At 43.5% G+C, this 18,520-nt stretch overlaps 1 non-coding gene across 1 annotated transcript; it reads right to left on the bottom strand.

Annotated features, from left to right (window-relative positions):
* Positions 1–18,000: 18,000 nt before the first annotated feature.
* Positions 18,001–18,136, bottom strand: LOC122929840. The gene has a single exon (XR_006388056.1). It is a non-coding gene; the product is annotated as a U8 small nucleolar RNA (small nucleolar RNA).
* Between the last annotated feature and the right edge of the window lie 384 nt (positions 18,137–18,520).

Below are 18,520 nucleotides of genomic sequence, written 5' to 3'. Positions count from 1 at the left end.
TAGTTATGGTTATGGTCAGTGCTCCTACATCAGAGTAATAGGAGAAGAAAAGATACACTGTGCCCTGGTTATGGGGAAGGCCAGAGTTGCACCTACCAGTATTTAGACTATACCAAGACTTAAACTGACAGCAGCTGTAGTTTCCGCATCAGTAAGCAAGTTTCTGAGAGAAGAATTGGAATTGAAAATAGATGAAGAATATTTCTGGACAGACTCACAAGTTGTCCTAAGATACATAAGCAATGAAGCTCGAAGATTCCATATCTTTGTCGCCAACAGAGTTGAGAAAATTTGGGAAATAACAAATCCAGAACATTGGCATCACATTGACACAAAGCATAACCCAGCAGATCATGCTTCAAGAGGCCTGAATATAACAGAATTGAAGAATTCTAACTGGTTCACCGATCCAGAGTTCCTTTGGGAAAAGGAAATCATGCCCAGTAAAGGTTACACAGAATTGTCTATGGGTGATCCAGAAGTAAAAGTTGTACAAACATTGAGCACTGCTGCCAAGTGTCAAGATGACATACTTGAAATACTAGCCAGATGTTCAAAATGGAATACAGTCATAAACGTAGTAGCTCGAATTCAACGTTTGGCAAAGGGAATCAGAAAGAAGGAATTGTTGAATGTAGAAGAAAGAATGAAAGCTCATTCAACAGAGATTCTACAGTGAAAAGTAGAAGAGACTTAGTCAAGACCCTAAAAGGCTTCCAAACAACCACCCATTGTACAACCTTAATCTTCTTGTTCTGCAGGATGGTATACTGAAGGTGGGAGGGAGACTGGAAAATGCATCGTTACCTAGCAGAGTGAAGCATCCAGCAAATCTACCCAAAAACTCTACCTTCACAAGATTGATAATTGATCACTACCACAACAAATCCTTGCATCAAAGAAGAAGTTTTACCCAAAGCTGTTTGGGAGAAGTTGGTTACTAGATAGTGAAAGGAAGCAAAGTTATAGCAAAGTATATAAGTAAATGTGTAGTCTGCAGAAAGGCATGTAGACCTACCGAAGAACAAAGAATGGCAGATTTACCGGCAGATCGTGTAAACCCATCAACACCATTTCTTTATAGCGGAATGGATTGTTTTGGCCCATTCATCACCAAACAGGACCGCAAGGAGTACAAGAGATATGGACTAATATTTGCATATTTGAGCTCCAGAGCAATTCACCTGGAAATGTTAGAAGATATGTCAACTGACGCATTCATCAACGCCTTGAGATGTTTCATAGCCATTAGAGGTACTGTCAGAGAGCTTAGATCTGACCAAGGATCTAATTTTGTCAGAGCAAAGAATGAATTGAAGAAAGCTCTAAAGAGATCGATAAAGAAAAAGTAACTGAGTATTTGTTAGAGAAACAGTGTGATTTTCACATTAATGCTCCACATGCAAGTCATACAGGAGGAGTTTGGGAAAGGACAAATCAGAACTGTGAGAAATGTGCTAAGTTCAGTGTTGAAAAAGAACGCCGGAAGAATAGATGATGCTTCACTTAGGACCCTATTCTATGAAGTAATGTCTATTGTTAACAGTCGTCCACTTACAGTTGATAACATCAACGATCCAACAAGTTTAGACCCTTTAACTCCCAAACATCTACTTCACCTTAAGTCTGATTACATACAGCTACCGCCTGGCAAGTTCACCAAAGAGGATTTATATACTAAAAGAAGATGGCAAAGAGTCCAATATCTATCAGAACAGTTTTGCAATAGATGGAGGAAAGAGTACTTAGCCAATCTGATGCTAATAAGTAAATGGAAAACACCCAGAAGAAATGTTCAAGTTGGTGACATAGTGTTAGTGAAAAAATAAGATTTACCTAGAAGTCAATGGAAATTGGCAAAAGCTCTAGAAGTTCAATAGGATGAAGACAAACGAGTAAGAAGAGTGTTGTTACAAATAGGAGACTCAAAACTTGACAAAAAAAGGAAAACGTCTCACTACTCCACTCAAGTTGGAATGTCCTATATAGAAGTTAGTTGTTCTACTTGAGAGTGATAAAAGACACTTGAAAGTTGAGAACTTGATGAAAAATTCCTTAAATTCATGTTCAAGTCTTACCACTAATAACATAGAATTATAGGTAATTTTGGTGGGAGTGTAGCTGGCCAGCTAGGACCTGTCCTAGGTTGCTAGTATAGCTAATATGTGTATACAGCTAGATCTGCCAATAGCCTTATTACAGTTCCTATGTTTATGTTTTAAAGACAAAAGCAAAGTTATTTACTGTGACATCATGTTTTGGATGACTGTTATATTTTGTGTTCACAGAAGCATAAAAAGATAATATGCCTTTAAGATTCATTTTGTAATGTAAGGTAAGCAGTGACACAGCAGAAATAACAGAATGCATAGTAATAATATGTTGTTACTGGGCAGAAGTATAGACAAATCACAGCCAGCTTCTCACACAGCAAGAGTTTTCACCAATCACAGCCAGCCTCTCACACAGCCTGTCTGGGAATTCCCCTAGCAGGAGCTGCTAGAATTATTATTCACCAGAGACAGGAGCTGAGGAGACATTCACTCCACTGAGAGCTGTGTTTTTATGGGAACAAGAGGCCAAAATAGGTATTTAAAACAGTTATATAATGTTCCTATTGTTAGTATTGTGTTTAGAACTGTATACTGAACCAGTTATATGTGTGTTTACTTACAGTTCCACCAATTGCAAATTCAAATCAAATACAATTCAAATACAATTGCAACCATACAGTTGCAAATACAAATTGTAAATACAAATTGCAAGCATTCAGATGCCATATTGCAATCCAAATTGCATACACCTATACCAGATCATACTCAACCAATCTGCAAATAGTCACTGCTAACTGCATACTACAAGCAGAGTAATTAGTTAGACTTCAGATATACCTCTCAGAGAGATCATAAAGTGCTTAAATGACTTAAAGTGAGAGTACAGATACCGAAGAGAGAAATATATCCACTATTTTATGTTGAATGACAAGACTTCACAGTTGAACCACCATCTTATGCATACCGCCATTTTGTGATATCTTTTCAACACGTGTTATGCACATGCACTATCTGCTGCAGAGGCTGCAGTGTTATATATGAAGAAAAGTTGAAGTTAATAAAGAAGTTATTTCAAGCATTTGGTGAGCTCTTTAAACCTACTGTTTCCATAGACTGACGCTAGAGGAATTACAGAGTAACAGACAGTCTGGTTAGACTAAAAGTCAGAGATATCAGAATTCTTCTAATGCCACAGCGCAAAAGGCACTTCATAGAGCTGTGCCTGCCATAGCACCAAGGCTGCCGCTCTCACCATCTGGAAGCACGTGCTTCCAGCTTTTTGGGCTCTCGGATGCCATGGTCACTCTTGACCTCAGCATCTGAGGGGTTACATGTATGCAATCAATGTTATTGACAATCACACACATTGGTTTGCAGTCATGCGTCCGGCGGCTGCAAACTAATGTGTGTGATTGTCAATAACGTAGCCTGCCATCTTTATTCCCAAGCACGGCGATGCAGAGGTAAGTCCTTACCTGTGCCTGAGCCGCGAGCCGCTCTGAAACACATGCGGTCACCGGGAGCAGACAGTTCCGAGAACAGCCCGATGAAGGACTTACCTCTGCATCGCCGGGCTTGGGAATAAAGATGGCAGATCGCATGTGCTCATCGGCGAACACTGTGTACTGGCCATCACTGTTGCTAGGGCCTCAAAAGATCCGGGGCCCAAGCCCCAATGAATATGGCCCAGTTCTCTAAGTTGTCCCCCCTCCCCCCACCACATTTTGATATACAGCTATACAGCAGCACATACCTCTCACATCCAGGGCCTCCAGGTGACGTCTCCCCCGATGTAGATCTTCTCTGTCATCATCTTCTCCATTCGGTCCGGACAACTTCTCTCAGCCGCCTCGTCTCTGCAGAGTGTGACACACAGACATCTTATCTTCCACACATTTTCTATCATCATCCCCCAACCTGGAGTCCCCACAGTGTTATCCTGCTGCTTGCTGTGCCCCCCAATACCCCCAAATACTATCCTGAAGAAAAAGGAGTGCCCCCCCTAGTAATAGTGCTCCTCATAGTCCCAATAGTAATTCCCTTCCAGAATTCCCTCATTAGTAATACTGCCCCCTACAGTGCCCCCAACCATTAAAATACTCCCCAAGAATGCCTCCATTAGTAATACCGCCCCCAACAGTGATAACGGTCCTAAATAGTGCCCCCATTAGTAGAAGAGCCCTCTAGTATTAATAATAACCTCACAGAGCCCCCAGTAGAAATAAGGCAGCCCTTAGTGCTCTTAGTAGAAATAAGGCGTCTCTGTAAGTCCCTCCTATAGAGCTCTTAGTAGTAATAAGAACGCCTATAATGTCCCCTGGATTTATAATACCCCTACAATGCCCCCAGTATTTATACTGCCCCCTACTGTTTTAATGCTCACCCTGAAGTGCCCCCAGTGTTTATAATGCCCCCTGCAGTTCCCCCAGTAGTTATATCCCTCCCTCCAGCATACAGTCCCATGTAAAGAACATCACACCATCTCTCCTGCCCCTTCCAAAATGCAGTCCTATGTAAATAACATCACTCCCCTGCCTTCAGCCACTCCAATATACAGTCCCATGTAAATAACACTATTTCCCTCCCTCCGCCATAGAGTTCCGTGTAAACAAAATCACAACATCTCTCCAGCCCCTCTAATATACAGTCCCATGTAAATAACATCCCTCTCTATCTACAGCCCCCTCCAAAATACAGTCCCATGTAAATAATATCACCCCCTCCCAGCCATCTCCAACATGCAATCCCATATACTGTAAACACCACCTCAACATTCAGTCCCATGTAAATAACATAATTCCCCCCAACCAGCTTCCTTCAACATACAGTCCCATGTAAATAACATCACTCTCTCCCTCAGACCCCTGTAACATTTAGTTCTATGTAAATAACATAACTCCCTCCCAAAGCCACCATCAACATACAGTCCCATGTACATAACATCACTGCCTCTCCTAGCCCCCTCCGACATGCAATCACATGTAAATAACATCACCCCCTGCCACAGCCCCCTTCAACATTCAGTCCCATGTAAAAACATCACTACCTCCCACAGCCGCCATTAACATACAGTCCCATGTAAATAACATCACCCCCTCCCACAGCCGCCTTCAACATACAGTCCCATGTAAATAACATAACCCTGCCCCAGCCCTCTCCAACATTCAGTCCCATGTAAAAAACATCACTCCCTCCCACAGCCGCCATCAACATACAGTCCCATGTAAATAACATCACTCCCTCCCACAGCCGCCATCAATATACAGTCCCATGTAAATACCATCCCTCCCTTCAGCCCTAACATACAGTCCCAGTTAAATAACCACAATTCCCAGCATTGCTCTGCCTCAGCTTCTTCCCCCAACACATCTCCTCTTCACTGCGGTCCTCTACTGCACTGGTCACATGATAGTGACATCATCCCAGGTCCTTCTCAACCACTGCCTGTTTTACTGATCACATGACCTGTGATGTCATCACAGGTCCTTCAGATCTTCCAGTGCATTTGATTCAATTGTATTGCCGTCCCGAGGACTTACAGTTGTATCTAGCAGGCAGGCAGGACTTTCGGGGCCTGGGACAAAACATCAGGGGCCCAGGTCCCGAATATTTAAACCTAGCAATGCCCCTGGATTCAACAAAGGCTTTTTCCCAGAAACACAGGAGGTGCACTAAAATCGTTTCACCTGAAGGGTGATGGGGATAAATAAAGGTGTGAGGTGAGTGGATATGATGGTAGGTCATTTGGACATATTCCGGTACATCATGTATGATTAAGTGTGCTTCTATCTAATAGAGGTGTGAACAATAGGTTCTGGCACAAAGAAAATTTACATGAGCCGACAGTGGATGTGGAACCACTGAGCCAATCAACTGTTTTGACTTTAGGCTAGACCTAAGGACATATTTTTGGTAGTCCCCTGTTATTCACCCTTTAACTCCTATACAGGGATCTGGACTTCACTGCAGGGAGCCACCGGGTAACTACCTCTTGGAATAGTTCCAGCTAACCCATGGGGTCAGATACACTGGTGCCAAGCATTGAAGGGTCAGGCAATACCCAGTCAGGAAACTGGCTGAGGTATGAGCAGGCAGTTTGTGTGAATCCATGAAACTAGTCCAAGTAGGTCAGGCAGCAAAAGGTACAGCCATTGGCTGGAGGAAACTTCTTTGTGCACTTGCCATTTAAGAGTTGGGAAGAAGTGCAGGCTTTGGCCAGTAGAAGACGCATTGGATGCTGGCAGCCAGATCTGCTTCTGGTGGACAACAGAAGGAAAGCGGGTCTGGACCGCCGGGACAGAAGGAGAAGCAGGGTGAGTCACATGGCGCCCATGCCTGCTTGGAGGAGTCAGACAGTGGTAGGCAGGGCCACCATTGCAACATTCATAGTCCAAAAAATGGTATTCGGTGCTTGGCTAAAGGTACATGGACATCTTCCAACAATTCTATACATGGTGAACTGATCACCACTAGTGCTTCTGTACTGCACAAACCACACAAGGGAAACAGGTTTCTTTGTTTCGCGGCACACCTTGTACAATGCTTAACCGACTACATGCGGCTGTCCATACCAACTGTGTCATCTAGGTGGTTAGACAGAGTGAGAGGACACCAATCGGTGCCTTGATGCAATTGCAGGGTGCTGACATCTGGATAGGTCATCAGTAAGTCATTGGTATCTGATAGGTGGGGGTCCAACACTCGGGGTGTCCCCAAGCACTGACTCCATATATGGACATAGCTATATATGGACTCAGAGCAGGGACTCCTAAGCACAAGACTCACACTGAGGGATTCCCTCACTGTACAGCGATCTTCTACATAGAAATAGAGGCTAAATTAGATTTAAATACACCGACTCGAGCATTGCGCTCAGGCACACGTGGTGTTCGGCCAAACATGCTCGCTCAACACTATTGGTGACTTTTATGCCCTATGCTCCTCAGCACTCTAACTTTACGTGGTCTCCACTTCGTGGATGAGTTGCTGTGGTTCTTTCCACTTTAAAATATTACCACTCACAGGTGATGGAGAAATATCTAGGTTCTGGGTAACTGCAGGAGCTGCTGGGTCTTAGCAGACCCCAGATCATTTCTGCAGTGAGGTCTCTGAGGCTGTTTTTCTCCTGTGACCATGGCTAATATGTCACTAAACCATCAATTGAAAAAATATGTTACATGCCCAGAGGTCTCGTATGAGCTTATGGGGGCACAATGTGTAAAAAAATAAATAAATAGAAGGACCTAGGCCAGTGATAGGCAAACTGCGGCTCTCCAGCTGTTGCAGAACTACAACTCCCAGCATGCAAAGACTGCCTACAGCTTTTAGCCTACAGCAGAGCATGGTGGGAGTTGTAGTTTTGCAACAGCTGGAGAGCCGCAGTTTGCCTATCACTGACCTAGGCCATGCTGCAACTTCTAGCCCTGTCCCTGGTAACATAATAACATAGTTTATAAGGCTGAAAAAAGACATCTGTTCATCCAGTTCGGCCTGTTATCCCGCAAGTTGATCCAGAGGAAGGCAAAAAAATATATAAAAACAGTGAGGTAGAAGCCAATTTTCCTCACTTTAGGCGGAAAACAATTCCTTCCCGACTCCAATCAGGAATCAGAATAACTCCCTGGATCTACGACCCCTCTCTAGTAGCTATAGCCTGTAATATTATTACGCTCCAGAAATACATCCAGGCCCCTCTTGAATTCCTTTATTGTACTCACCATCACCACCTCCTCAGGCAGAGAGTTCCATAGTCTCACTGCTCTTACCGTAAAGAATCCTCTTCTATGTTTGTGTACAAACCTTCTTTCCTCCAGACGCAGAGGATGTCTCCTCGTCACAGTCACAGTCCTGGGGATAAATAGATGATGGGATAGATCTCTGTACTGACCCCTGATATATTTATACATAGTAATTAGATCTCCCCTCAGTCGTCTTTTTTTTTAAAGTGAATAACCCTAATATTGATAATCTTTCAGGGTACTGTAGTCCAGTTATTATTTTAGTTTCCCTCCTCTGGACCCTCTCCAGCTCTGCTATGTCTGCCTTGTTCCTAGGAGCCCAGAACTGTACACAGTACTCCATGTGTGGTCTGACTAATGATGTGTAAAGTGGTAGGACTATGTTCTTATCTCGGGCATCTATGCCCCTTTTGATGCAACCCATTATCTTAATGGCCTTGGCAGCAGCTGCCTGACACTGGTTTTTGCAGCTTAGTTTACGGTTCACAAAAATTCCTAGATCCTTTTCCATGTCAGTGTTACCGAGTGTTGTACCATTTAATAAGTACGGGTGACTTGCATTATTCCTTCCCATGTGCATAACCTTACATTTGTCAGTGTTAAACCTCATCTGCCACTTCTCTGCCCAAGCCTCCAATCTATCCAGATCGCTCTGTAGTAGTATACTGTCCTCTGTAGTATATATACAGTATACTGTCCTCTGTAGTATATATACAGTATACTGTCCTCTGTAGTATATATACAGTATACTGTTCTCTTCAGTATTAATCACTTTACACAGTTTAGTGTCATCTGCGAAAATTGATACTTTAGCTATGCAAGCCTTCTACAAGATCATTGATAAATATATTGAAGAGAATAGGGCCCAATACTGACCCCTGAGGTACCCCACTAGTGACAGTGACCCAATCTGAGTATGTACCACTAATAACCACCCTCTGTTTTCTATCATTGAGCCAGTTACTTACCCACTTACAGACATCTTCTCCATTCGGACCAGACCACCATGATAACTTCTTTCAGCTGCGTCTTGTCTCTGCAGAGTTTACTAAACAGACATCTTAGGTCCCTCACTTTCCATCATTCTCCCTTCCCTCGTGCCCCTCATGTTATCCTGGTACTCCCCAATGCACCAAATACTGTACTGCAGATAGTTTCCCCATAATAACACTGCTCCCCAAAGCCCAACCAATAGTAATAATTATCTCCCAGAGTGCCCTCATTAGTAATAGTGTCCCCAATAGCGATAATGCTCCACAATAGTGCCCCATTAGTAGAAATGCCTTCTATATTGTGTCCAATATTAATAATGCCCCTCTATAAGGCACTCCTTTTGACCCTTGTATTATTAAGGACGATCTAGAAGGCACCCTTTTAGAACACCCTATAATGCCCCTCTCGCTGTTTTTCCCCCATATATAACAAAAACAAAAATACCAGGACTCCAGTGTTTGTGACCAGTGATGGCCAGTTCGCAGTGTTCACCCGCGAACACATGCGATCTGCCATCTTAACTGACAAGTCCGGCGAGGCACAGATAAGTCCTTACCTGTGCCCGTGCGCGCGTCGGTCTGAAATGAAATGCGGTCTCCGGGAGCAGGCAGTTCCGAGAACAGCCTCCGGGGGCCATTCTCGGAACGGCCTGCTCCCGGAGACCGCATTTCATTTCAGACCGGCTCGCGTACAGGCACAGGTAAGGGCTTATCTGTGCCTCGACGGACTTGTCAGTTAAGATGGCAGATCGCATGTGTGTCTATTTGTGACCACGTAATTGTGCCACCTAAGACCCGGTGCAAGAGGTCACAATGACATCATCGCTACCGCTTGCGCTGTTCTACTGCCTCATGTGCTTCTGGCCTAGCGGCTTCTGAGGCTGATTGGCAGTGCTCCACCTTAAACTGTTGCTGTACACTATATTATGTATCACACGTCTCCCTAATGTTGTGGAGTGTCTCTATGCATGCTCTCCTTGCTTGTTTCTTCACATGGTGGCACAGTATATGATGACTGGAGGAGTCTGGTAGGACAAAAGACGCCTGCATCTTTTGATTGGGCACCTCAGGGGGAGTCACCATCTGATACTGAGACCGTGTTCACAAGTTAGGTTAAGATTTCATTTATGTCTTATAATCAATCTGTCTTATAGCTTTAGATCTCACCTGGGTCCCATAAGTAGGGTAGGGTATTTTAGAGTACCCCCATATGACTTGGGTAAGTGCTGGGTGACTGTACGGCCTCAGCTGGCTAACTAACAAGACAACATTGTGTAATTGGTCTGCATTGTTAATAGCCATGTGACACCTTCGATACTGCTTGGCTATTAACAATGCAGACAGGCTAAACAGTGCAGTCTTCATTAGTTAACAAGAACGGCCATATCGGAAAACGATTGCCCGGTGTGGTTGTTCCCAAATTTTTGGCAATTTAAAGCTACATATTTATAAAAACAACTCTCCCATTAAAATTTGGCTAAAAATGAGCAAAACTTCATTGCATTTTAATTCTAGACAAATGTGTGTCCTAATACTTTTGACCATATAGTTCATGTATGCTGTAAACAGTGCTGTGGTTATACTTTCACCTAGAGACTAACTACATTATTGCCATTGGATAATTTGCTGTCAGGGGCACAGGACTATTTTGACCATGTGAACTACAGTATTTATATAGGTCTGTGAGCTGTAGTGAGTGCCTGCGAGATGATAAGCATCAATTCCCTGCAGACTTAGAGTCAGCAGGGAGAGAGAAAAGGGTGGAAGACTGCTGAGCAGGAGAGAGAGATAGATAGATAGATATAGATAGATAGATAGAGAGAGAGAGAGAGAGAGAGAGAGAGAGAGAGAAAAACAGCTTAGCCCTGCTTGTAGTTAGCTAGCAAGTGTAGGTGAGAGTTGTTTCCCTAATGCCACATCACTTCAGGACATAGCTCCAGAAAGAAACTGAGTTCTACTGTGGAGATAGGCAGCTGACTTGTACTTCCTGACTCCTGCACCAGGTTGGACCACAAATACCAGCTAGAACATTTTATTTTATGCCTGTGTCTAACTGTTCCTTTCGGCCATCCTAAAGTGGGGAGCCATACCACTAAGGGCCAAAATTATTTTTTCCTGTAAGGTCTGACCCGCTTCCAAGCATACAGAGTTATTTGTAGAGTAAAACATAATTGCAATATTATGACTTCTTGCGGACCACTAGTGGGTCCACATATGACTCTACAAATACTTTTCTAAATGTCCTTCCTGAGTTTCAGGTGCACGGAGAATGTGCAGAACCTTGGAATCAGTTGTCAGTGACAGCCAGGCTCCCACAGAGAAGACAGAGATGATTTATTAACATCCTTTCTTTCCTCATCACGCAATGAGTCCCATGTATCTCAGAAAAGGGCCTTTTGCTCCCAGCCTGGTCGATCATGTGATCGGCAAGTTCTGGGTAACTGCAGGAGCTGCTGGTTCTTTGAAGCCTGGATGCTTGTATAGACATTTGCCCATATTTCCCCTTTGCAGTCATCAAAACTTTATTGCACTTTAAAGGGTTAACTTGCACTGACTTATACTATTTAATACTGTGTAACTGTCACGGTCCCTGCCATGACAGAGGTGAGAAGATCTGAGAGACTGGCGGCACATGAGGGCATCTGCCAGTCTCTCTGTTTTCTCCTTGCAGTGTTGTTGTTTTGTAATGACCACACCTCTTGTCAGGTGCAGCTTGTGCTCAATACTGAGGCTCTATTTAGTTCTGACTCACACTGCTTACCATGCGGTTGATATTTCCTGCTGGAGTTGGTTGACCTGGTGTGTTGTTCCTTTGGATCTCCTGCTCTCCTGACTGAAGGTCATTTTGAGAATATGGTCATGCCTTTTGGGTTGACCAATGCGCCTGCTGTTTTTCAACATTTCATCATTGACATCTTTCATCATCTGGTGGGTAGGTTTGTGGTGGTGTATCTGGATGATATTTGAATTTATTCCCCCGACACAGAGAAGCATCAGGATCACATGAGACAGGTTTTACAGATCCTAAGGGAGAATAAATTGTATGCTAACATGGCGAAGTGTGTATTTGCGGTTCCGGAAGTGCAATTCCTGGGTTACCTACTCTCATCTTCGGGTTTTTGTATGGATCCGGAAAAAGTTTGTGCTGTGTTGGACTGGGATCGACCCAATAATTTGAAAGCACTCATGCGATTTTTGGGGTTCATCAACTACTACCATAAATTTATCTTGGAATTACTTGACTGTTGTTAAACCATTAACAGATATGACTAAGAAAGGTGTGGATATTTCAGTCTGGTCTGATGAGGCATTACAAGCCTTTTCAGCTGTGAAGGAGTGTTTTGCTTCTGGTCCTATACTAGTCCAACCTGATGTGTCACAACCATTCATTGTGGAAGTTGACGCATCCGAAGTAGGGGTTGGAGCAGTCTAGCAAATGGCGCCCATGTGCTTTTTTCACAAAAAAACTCTCTACTTCTTAAAGAATTTATTATATAGGTAATAGAGAGTTGCTGGCCATTAACTTGGCTTTTGAGGAATGACGTCATTGGTTGGAAGGACGATTCATCCCATTACGGTAATTACTGATCACAAAAATCTGGCTTATCTGGAGTCGGCTAAATGTCTGAACTCATGGCAGGCCAGATGGTCGTTGTTTTTTACCACATTTTTCATTTAATTGTCACCTATCGCCCTAGGGTTAAGAACGTCACAGTGGATGCTTTGTAGCGTAGCTTTCCCGAGCGGGGTGGGGTTGTGATTCGGAGGATACTGGCCTGATATTATATTAGCTGATGGGGTGGTTGTATCTGCCCTTTATCCTGAACTTGAGGCAGAGGTGTTGGAGGCCCAGAGAGATGCACCTGATTCTTGTCCTCCAGGGAAGTTGTTTGCTCCTTCGGAACTACGGCACAAGAACATCACTGTACTGTTCTTACGGGACACCCTGGGAGCAGATCCACAGTTGATCTAATTTCCTGGAGATTCTGGTGGCCAGGATTGTGTAAATGTATTGAGGGCTATGTGTCAGTTTGTGAGACTTATGCGCGTGACATACTCGGCCTTCAGGATCTCTACTTCCCTTGTCTATCCCGTACCGACTGTGGATTCACTTGTCTAATTCCTCAGGGAAAACTGTGATTCTGGTGGTTGTTGATCGCTTCAGCAAGATGTCACACTTTATAGCATTATCAGGTCTATCTAATACTAAAACTCTCACACAAGTGTTTGTCGATAACATCGTGAAACTACATGGTATCCCTTCTGAATGTTGTGTCTGAATGGGGGAATCAGTTTGTTTCCAGATTCTGGAAGGCGTTCTGTACTCGACGGGTGGTCCAATTGTGCTTCTCTTTGGCTTTTCATCCTCAGTCGAACGGACAGACTGAGCGCACTAACCAGAATCTGGAGACCTTTTTGAGATGTTTTGAGGAGGAGTGGTCTTCATTTTTGTCGTTGGCTGAGTTTGCCATAAATAACCGTAGACAGGAGTCCACTGATAAGTCGCCGTTTTTCGGAGCATATGGGTTCCATCCGCAGTTTGACACATTTTCTGGTACTGAGACTTCTGGTATACCGGAAGAGGAAAGATTTTCCTCTTCCTTGTCATCTATTTGGCGGAAAATTCTAAACAATTTTAAAAAATGGCCAAAAAGTATAAACATATGGCTGAAAAGAGACGTATGAATGGTCCAGACCTGAGAGTGGGTGATTATGTGTGGCTGTCCACAAGAAACATTAAGTTGAAGGTACCTTCTTGGAAGTTGGGGCCAAGGTTTATTGGGCCATATAAGATCCCTGCCATTATTAATTCGGTTGCTTTTCGTCTTGAACTTCCGCAGGCTTTAAAAATTCATAATGTTTTTCACAAATCATTACTGAAAAGATATGTTGAACCTGCTGAATCGTCCTTCTTACCTCCTTATGTTGAACCTGCTGAATCGTCCTTCTTACCTCCTGCTCCTGTATTGGTGGACGCTAATCTTGAATTTCAGATTGCCAGGACAGTTAACTCACAAATTCTCAGTCTATCTCTTCAGTATCTCGTGCACTGAAAAGGTTACGGTCCAGAGGAAAGAATGTAGGTTCCTGCGACCGACGTTAATGTCAGTCGTCTTGTGAAGGCCGTTCACAGGATGCATCCTGATAAAGTCGGCCCTGGGTGTCCAGAGGTCACCCGTAGAGGAAGGGGTACTGTCACGTCCCTCCCATGACAGAGATGAGAAGATCTGAGAGACTGGCGGCACATGAGGGTATCTGACAGTCTCTCTGTTTTCTCCTTGCAGTGTTGTTGTTTTACAATGACCATACCTCTTGTCAGGTGCAGCTTGTGGTCATTACTGAGGCTTTATTTAGTTCTGACTCACACTGCTTACCATGCAGTTGATATTTCCTGCTGGAGTTGGTTGAGCTGGTTTGTTGTTCTTTGGATCTCCTGCTCTTCCATTCTTCTTTAAGCTAAGTGCATTTTGTTTTTCTCTTGTTTGTGTTGTTGTCTAGGCCTCAGGGAGATGCTGGTTCCTTCATCTGGGGAGGAACCAGTAGTCTCATTCCCTGCCACCACTTCTAGGGCCTTCCAGGGTCTACAGGGCTTAGGTTCCGGTGTATGAGTATTTCCACCTTCAGGGTCTACTCATACTGGCAGGAGTCAGGGAGAGGTCTAGGGATTCTTAGGAGGTCACCATCCCTCTCCCTTAGCTTTGAGGCCTAGACTCCGGTCTATTACTTCTGTGTGTTGTCTGGTGTTATCCCATCCCCATTACCCGTGACAGTAACTGCATTTTATATATTTGTTGTGATATATATCCTGTTCATTTGCACTGAATTTGCACTGCACTGTTGAAAGGGTTAATAAATACTGAGAGACTTTTGGGACTTTCTATCAAATAATGAGAAGCTAATAATTTTCCACAGTCACTATAAGGCAGAGATGGCCAATCTGCTCTCCAGCTGTTGCAAAACTATAACTCCCAGCATGTCCAGGCTACCTACAGCTATTAGCCTACAACAGGGCATGGTGGGAGTTGTAGTTTTGCAACAGCTGGAGAGCTGCAGGTTTGCTATGCCTTGCTATAACGGTTAAAGAAGACTATATTTGGATGGGAAAAGTCAGTTTTGTTTACCACAAAAACCCAAACAGTCTGACCTTTTGTATGTCTGGTTTAGCTATGTTATTTTGTCTGAAGACTTGTTTTGTCTGGCAAAACTGCTTCGTCATTCCCATTGACTATTGTTGAAGTTCTAATGCAAGTCTATGACAGATGAAAATTGTAAGATTGTATGTATTTGGCCTGTGTTTCTCCTTTATACCCCTCTCATGAGAATTTTCTAGTTCAGCCAGAAACTGTGTGAAAGGAGAGCGGTCATTGCTCCTAGTGTTCTGCAGTTAGGGATCGCTGCTTGTGTGACCAGAAAAAAAGACTGAGACTGGTATACTCTACCACAGACCCTGGATCACCAGCCTTTGACCATGGTATCAGCCATATGAGAGCGAGAGGGACAGCTAATTCAGGACTTTCCTCAGCATCAAACCATTCTTCTGCCAGGGAGGAGACTGGAGACGCCAGCTCAATGCACTTGAGTTCCTCCAGTAAAGAAACATCCTAGTTTACTGCAGACCCCGACTCTCTGAACGTACATTACTTCCCATTGGGGTGCACCACACCTTCCTATCCCCCCAGAGAGCAGCAACACATGGTGACACCTCAGTGGCGTCCAGGGGACCCAGCATACCGTTGGTACCACCCCAAACCTATCCACCACAATGACAATGGATGGTAATTTGTGCTATAAAAAAGATAATAGAAGATGTGAAAATCAGCCTTTTTTCTTTTTACATTTTCCTAAGTATAAAAATAAAATCTCATTTACTACAGAAAAGAGAATAAATAAATATTTAAGTAACTGCATGAAAAATCTAAACGTCAACATAAAAACAGTCTAATCTTGAATTTATTAAAGTTTTCAATATTTTATAACACATGCAGAAATATATTCACGTGGATGAGATCTCAGTATCAGAAGGTAAGACCCATTGAGCTGTCAGAACAACGGGTGTAGGAGTCTTGTATAATCACACACTAATCACACAGTGGCTAACTACTGAGACAACTTTGTGGAATTGGTCTGCATTGTTAATAGCCATGTGCCGCCTTCAATATCGCTTGGCTATTAACAATGCAGACAGCCTAAACAGTGCAGTCTTTCATTAGTTAACAAGAACGGCCATATGGGAAAACGGATGGCCGGTGAGGTTGTACCCAAATTTTTGCAATTTAACTCTACATCTTTATAAAAACAAAACTTTATTGCATTTTATTCTAAACAAATAATAATCCGCCATGCCTACTGGAAGAAACACTTGAATTCAATGATCAAGACGTGTGTCCTAATACTTTTGACCACATAGTTCATGTATGCTGTAAACAGTGCTGTGGTTATACTGCCACCTAGAGACTAACTACATTATTGCCGTTGGATAGCTTGCTGTCAGGAGCAAAGGACCATTTTGACCATGTGACCTGCAGTGTTTATATAGGTCTGTGAGATGATAAGTAGCAATGCCCTACAGACTGAAAGTCAGTAGCATGCAGCAGGGAGAGAGCAAATGCTCGAAGACTGCTGAGCGGGAGAGAGAGAGAGAGAGAAAACCAGCTTAGCCCTGCTTGTAGTTAGCTAGCAAGTGGAGGTGAGAGTTGTTTCCGCAAGGCCACATCACCTCAGGACATAGCTCCAGAAAGAAACTGAATACTACTGTGGAGATAGGTAGCTGACTTGTACTTCCTAACTCCTACACCAGATTGGAACCACAAATGCCAGCTAGAACATTTTATTTTATGCCTGTGTCTGACTGTCCCCTTCTGCCATGGTAGAGTGGGGAGCCATACCACTAAGGGCCAAAATGATCCTGTCCTGTAAGGTCTGACCCCCTTCCAAGCATACAGAGTTATTTGTGGAGTAAAACATGTTTGGGAAACCAATACCTTTTATCTGCTAAAACTAGGGAAATACAGGCCAGGAACAAGGACGGAGGGTCCCTACCACTAGGGTACACCCCCGGGCTAAGGGCTAGATAGGGCCTTGGCAGGGAAAGCTTCTCCCTCCTTAGTACTTTCCTAGCTCTTTTCCACTTGTTCTGGATACCTGTTACCCCGTTTTTTTGTATATGTATATTGTATCCTTTTCCTTTGAGTTTAGTTCACATTTATATCGATAGACCCCTACATACGGGGCTTTTAAAATTAATTAAATAAAATTAGCATTTTAGGAGTCCTTTTTGTTTATTTAAGTGAGTATTTACAATTAAAGAAGAGTATGTTTGCAAGGAAAAAGCCAGACAGACTGAGCTTTTTGATGTCTGGTTTAGCTATGTTATTTTGTCTGAAGACTTGTTTTTGTCTGTAAAAACTGCTTTGTCATTCAGATTAACTATTGTTAAAGTTCTAATGTAAGTATATAACATACGAAAATGGTAACATTGTATCTATTTGGCCTGTGTTTCTCCACTCTACCCCCGAGTAGAAGGTTCTAGTTCAGCCAGAAACTGTGTAGAAGGAGAGCAGTCAGAGCCCCCAGTGTTCTGCAGTTTAGAATCATGGCTTAGAAAAAGAGACTCTGCCAGACTACTGAGTAACCAGAAGAAGAGGCTGGGATAGTCCACCACAGACCCTGGATCACCAGCTTTTGACCAGGGTAGCAGACTTATGAGAGAGAAAGAGGGATAGCTAGCTCAGGCCTTTCTTCAGCATCAAACTCTTCTTCTGCCAGAGAGGAGACTGGGGCCAGCTCAGTGCCTTGCTTGTATTGTTCAGCACTTCAGTTCCTCCAGTAAAAAAGTACCCTGGTATACTGCAGACCCCGACTCTCTGAACTTAGAGTATTTCCCAATGGGGTGCACCACACCTTCCCATCCCCCCAGAGAGCAACAACACATGGTGTCTGCGTAGCATTGGAACCACCCCAAACCAGTCCACTGCAATGACAAGAGAAGTTAATTTGTGCTATAAAAAAATAATAGAAAATGTAAAAAACATTTCCCCCCCCCCCAGGTCTAAAAATAAAGCCCCATTTACCACAGAAAAGAAACTCAAAATTACAAACTGCATAAAATATTTAAACCACACCATAAAAACTAAAACAGTCTCATATTGAATTTATTATTGTTTATAATACTTTATATCAAACACAGAAATATATTCACATGGATGAGATCTCAGTATCAGAAGGTGAGACCCCCTGAGCTGTCAGGACAAGGGGTGCAGGACTCTTGTGTAATCACACACTCAGCCTCCTCCATTCATCATGTACTGCGCCCCCATGTGGAGGAACAGGTAAGGAGTAACCTCACTGATGATACAGGGTGATGGGCTGAGCTGGGGGCGCACACATGGAGGGACTCTGCACCATTAGGGAGACGTGTGATATATGATATATCTATACACTGGGCAGTACTGGGAGCTCCATGTCTCCAGTATAACGTCCATAGCGATGTTATCTCCTGCTGCAGCCTCTGGACGATACAGTGAAGACACCAAGACAAATCATCTCCGGGGCCCAGTCATCACACAGAATGATGGGAAATCAGCCATCAGGGAAAGATAAGGAATTTGGATGATAAGGATAGTGGAAGGTATTTAAATGGTAATTACATCATGATGAAGACTCCTGGGGGCCGTGCACACTGTACTGGAACCCTGACCAGTGTATAGATATATATATCACACCCTAATGTTGCAGA

The sequence above is a fragment of the Bufo gargarizans genome, chromosome 2 (genome assembly GCF_014858855.1).
Source record: "Bufo gargarizans isolate SCDJY-AF-19 chromosome 2, ASM1485885v1, whole genome shotgun sequence".
Lineage (NCBI taxonomy): Eukaryota > Metazoa > Chordata > Amphibia > Anura > Bufonidae > Bufo > Bufo gargarizans.
Note: the sequence above shows the minus strand (reverse complement) of the source record. Positions and strands in the feature narration are given on the sequence as shown.